The following is a 5751-nucleotide window of genomic DNA, read 5'->3' on the forward strand; positions in this document are numbered from 1 at the left end:
ACTTGTAAGAATAGAAATTAGAAAGGGGGTCGGTAAATGCATTTGGCTTAATTAGATAGCCATTTTAAATATTTCGACCAAAAATGTAAGTGTTGAAGGCAAATTAGTATTAGTTCATCTTAACTTGTCAGAAACTCCTGAAATATTAGAATCTGTCTGGGAAGATCAATATTATTGAATATGTTGATGGTGTTATTTCACGTCGACTGCAGCGTACATTAAAATTAATAGGCAACAAAGCAGACTTTCTCAATTATTTAATTGAATTTAAAACTTACAGAGGTCTTGTATATCCTTAAGATGATGTTATCAAAATTTATTTTAAGATCAGAGCTTTATTTAAGACTAAACGACACAAAAAATTTTGTATTGCAGCTTACTTAGAAGATTGTACCTAGTTTTTTAGATATATATTTCTGCTAGTTCAGAGACTTGTGTATTGGAAAACCAAATTAATCATTTATACTTTTTAGTAAAATCTATATATACAAATTATTTAAATATAAAAATTCATTTTATTGTAAAAAAGGGCCAACAACAAAATTCAGTAAGAAGTCAACAAAATTGATTTTGTTTAAAGATCAATAAAAATGTGGGTGATGTATTTGTATAAATGGTTAATAAAATGTATCACAAGAAACTGTCTTATTCCTGGAAATCCAAATCATAAATAATTATAAATTTATTTGTTAGATCTAACATTTTCAAAACAGAAGAGTTACACATATCTGTTTTTCCATTATGTTAAGCAAGTTCAAACCCAAATCTATCTCTCATTTTTTATTCAGAGGTTAATGGCTAACAAGAAAATATATTAAGTAAAACGCGCTGGAATATTAATTATAACCAATTTTTTGCAAAAACTGAAACTTCAAGTTACAAAGTTTTTACAAAATAATAAATATAATATAATATATATATATATATATATATATATATATATATATATATATATATATATATATATATATATATATAATAAAAAGTTGCATTTTGCATCTAAAAATTTTATAAAATGTCCTCACTGGTTCGACATTTATATCATCTTCAATGTACCCAAAAAATAGATTAAATAATTATGTGTATTACAAACGTTCCTCCTGAAACCTGTCAGATGACATATTTTTGGTACAGGACAGCAAAATACACGATATGAGTATTAAAACAAAATAACCCATCGAGTTATATGAAGAAAATTCTAGAACATTCTTAAAAATAAAACGTAAAAAGATTATATTTCATATACATGTGTCAGTGTTTATTTTAATACAAAAATAAGATTATTGTAAACAATTTTGAGTAGAACATTAATAAGTTTGCTGAGATTAATTGTATTCATTCCACAACATAAAATTATCGTAATTTTGTGTTAATATTTTTAAATTAAATTAAAATTTCTAAAAATAATTTTCGAACACCGAAAATTATATCTGGCGCAGTAATTCGGATTAGTGCGGTAGCGATTTTTCACGCATAGTGCGGTAGAAGTTTCGACTACGTATTTCCATACGAAAGCACTAAATCTACATCTACAGGACTTCAGATAACTATAAGTGCCAAGTCTCCTTATTTTTATTTCGTTTTGATCTATCCTTATCAATATGAGTAAGGAAGAGATAATTTAACAATTTTGAACATATAATTTTTATGAACGATCTAGATAAGTTAATAAATACATTTTGTAAATTAAACTTGAAGGATAATTCAGATTCCGAAAAAATGGCAACTTTAAGTCCAAAAACCCTAAAATGGGAATTGTTTAAATTAAAATTAGAAATTATCAAACCATACGACGGAAATATAAATACTTTAAATAAATTTATAAACAGATGTGAAAAACTAATTGATACATATACGATTTATAATGATCATGATATTAATACCCATGTATGTATTTAGGAAAAATGAGTTGGAAGAGCTGAAATGATGGTGGGAAATAGGATTGAATTAAACACGTGGCAAAAAATAAAAGAGGCATTGATACAATGTTCCGCAGATAGGTGCAATTTAAACTGCATACTACAAGAATTAACAAGAACAAGACCGTTTAAACACGAAAATTTAATAACATTTGGTAACAGGCTACAGTTATTAAAAAGTCAAACTAAACAAAGAATCAGAAATAATTTAAACTTGAGCGAAATAGACGAAAAATGTGAAATAATAATAATAATATTATTATTATTATTATTTTTATTATTATTATTCTTATTATTATTATTATTAATAGTATTCATTTTACATGAACACGTTGCGTAGTATTCTCAAAATTTGTATAGGAATTATTTTTTGTGTTGCAATCTAATCTGGTGCTGGTGTGTTTGCTTTTTATTGGTTATCTGGGACAATGTTGAGCCTAACAGGAAACGTGAGTGGATATGACGGTTTGTTTAATGGACGTATTTGACCTTTCAATCAATAATTTTTTTATTATTAATTCTGCACATTTCGCAATTTTTCTTGAATCACATTACTCGCACTTCATTAAAAAATGTAAGTCGTGTAATTTTATTCAAGAGATAATATTGAATTCAGAAATTACTTATTTATATTAAAAATACTTATTTAGTGATTTAAAGCTAATGGTTGAAGAAATTGCATCATCAAATAATGTGTAGAAACTTTGATCCTTCGTGAAGATGCAGTTTTGTTCTAATATTGTGGTGGAAGAAATATTTGAGAAGATTTATATTGTAATTAGAGCAATTTTATGTTATTGAGATGTTTTTTTCTTTGGAAATTGCATATAAAAGAGCATTTCTAGTTTATGAAATAACATAAGTAATGAGGTATGATAAAGTTATTAGGTATTAATATTACTATTAGTAAAACGCAAAAAATATTCATTTACTAATTATTTTTCATATTCTCTACACATTAAATTTCAGAGAGGATTATAGTATCACAACTGATTAGATTTAAACCGAAGTTTAATTTAAATGTTCACAATACTGCGTTACAAGGGTTGAGATAGATAAATTGAAACAAGTATTTATGCTTGGATGTGGCTTTGTTGTGTTTCGGTATATTCTTTATTAAGATCAATTGTCGTGGCATTATTTCCATTCCGATTGAGGTACCTCTAAAAACGTTGATTTCGCAATTTATTTTTGATCTATGGGAAGAAAAAGGAATTATTAGCTGCTAAAAAATGCCTGTATGATGGATGACCCATCAATTCTATGTTTTGACTGTTCAAAACCGTTTTTGTTTGAAGTGATGTGTGAGAGCTCGCATTGTCGTGGTGGAGAAAGATTCGTCTTGTGCGATTGGTTTCCTTGAATTCTGGCAAATACATGCTGGTGTATCATTCAGAAATGACCATTCTACGTTGCTATAATGGAGTGGCGACGACTCGTCCAGTTATCCAGAATAAACACGCAACTATTTGTTTCGAAGTTCTTCGTGCGCGAACAGCTTTTGTTCGATTTGGGTTATCTTGAAAAACCCATTTAGTCGATTTCTTCCAAAAAGCTCCCAAATGAATGACCCCACTCAGTACTGACCTATCACGTGCCTACCCACTTTATATAAAATACTTACAGCTTGTATCACTAACAGAATTTATAGGCACGTCGAGGAAAATAACATCTTAGCAGAGGAACAGAAAGGTTGCAGAAGAGATCATCAAGGATGCAAAGAACAACTTATCGTGGACTCTGTGATACTTCGGCAAGTACAGAAAGATCACCGGAATATACAGACTGCGTTCGTGGACTATAAGAAAACGTTTAATAGTATACCTAATTCCTGGCTTGTGGAGGTCTTGCGGATTTACAAAGTTCACCCAACTATTGTGAGCCTCCTTTCAACAACGATAAGGAAATGGCGAACGAATCTACATCTTCAAATCGGTCTAAATTCCTTCAGTACTGACGAAATACCCATTCGTAGGGGAATATATCAGGGCGACTCCCTGAGTCCGTTGTGGTTCTGCCTTGCAATGAATCCCCTGTCTACCATGCTCAATAATACAAAGTATAGATTCAACATTGAAGCGAACAGAGACACCAACTATACCATCATCCATCTTATCTATATGGACGATATTAAGCTATACACAACAAATAAGCATCAAATCAATCACCTTCTCGATATAACACATCGGTTCTACACCGATATACATATGAAGTTTGGACTGTCTAAGTGCAAGACTCTACATATCGAGAAAGGTATTATCATGAACGGAGATGTGCAACTTCCCAACGGAGATATCGTACAGGTAATGGAAAACGGAGAAACCTACAAATACCTAGGATTTCAATAGGCTAAGCTGCTGGACCACAAGCAGGCAAAAGCTAGAATCCAGGATCAATACACCAAAAGACTGAAGTCACTTATGCAATCTGAATTAAATGCAGGCAACTTAGTCCAGGCAATCAACACCTATGCCATACCTGTTTTAACGTACTCTTTTGGAATCCTGAAGTCGACGAAAACAGAGCTAGAGGGTATTCAGAGGTTGACACGAACAATGATGACGAAGAACAACAACCACTACCCGAAGTCATCCACTATTAGAACAACATTACCCCGAAAGGAGGGTGGAAGAGGCTTATCAACGTGCACTCTCGACAGGTAATGAAACTACGTGAATTCTTTCATATTAAATAGGAAGTCTCAACTCTGCACCAGATTATATCCAAAGCGGATAAGAATTATTCACCTCTCCGCCTCGCATCGCCAGAATCTGACTTAAATATAGTATCGAACACCGAGAAGCTGGAACAGTGGTCACGAAAGGCACTACACGGTAAACATCATCAATAACTACAAGAAAAATATTATTAAGGATCCGAACACTCAATCTGACAAATGCAGAAATGGCCAACAAACATCATAGACCATCCAACATATAACATTTGCTTCTAGTGTGTTAGCTAATACCGACTATCTACACCGGCATAACCAAGTGTGCAACATAATCCACCAGAAACTGGCCAACAAGTTCGGTCTTCTCAATACGTATACACCGTATTATAAGTACCAGTCGCAGAAGGTGTTCGAAAATGACAATTTTAGACTCTACTACAATAGGTCCATTATCACCGATAGACAGGTGACGAATAACAGACCTGACATCGTGGTGGTTGATAAAAGAGTCAATTCAGTCCTTCTTGTCGATAAAGCTATACCGAACACTCATAACGTTCTCAACAAACACCAGGAGAACCTGGCCAAATACGCGGATCTCGCAATTGAGATTAAACAGATGTGTCACAGAGAAAATGTGGAAATAGTCCCAGTTATTATGTCAGCAACTGGCGTCGTGCCTAAGATCCTGCATGATAGTATCGCCAAACTGGGATTACCAAAAAATACCTGGAACCTCGGAGGATAGAGAAATCGTTGCCAATCTGTTTTTCTTAGTCGGTACATCTTCCACTTACAGAAACTGTCCATATAGAAGTATTACATTACATTACAAAAATAGGTAGTATAGTAGATGAATAGGAGATGTATCTGCAATTGGATAGCAATTTATCAAAAATATTTCGATGAATTTTTAATTTGGATGAGAGGGATCTACAATGATGAAGTATTGGTTCAAATTGTGAATAGTTAACGATATACTTCATGCACATCGGTATATCATGCAAAATATATTATTGGTAAGATACGAGTACATGAGAGAAAGATTAGATTGTTGTTCGGTATTCAGTTATTTTAGTTGTTGAATACTACAAAAATTAATTAAAATGGGAATGATTACTTACCGTTAGTAGTTGAAAGGTATGATCTATTTAAAAC

Source organism: Diorhabda sublineata, chromosome X, assembly GCF_026230105.1.
Source record: "Diorhabda sublineata isolate icDioSubl1.1 chromosome X, icDioSubl1.1, whole genome shotgun sequence".
NCBI classification, from domain to species: Eukaryota; Metazoa; Arthropoda; class Insecta; order Coleoptera; family Chrysomelidae; genus Diorhabda; species Diorhabda sublineata.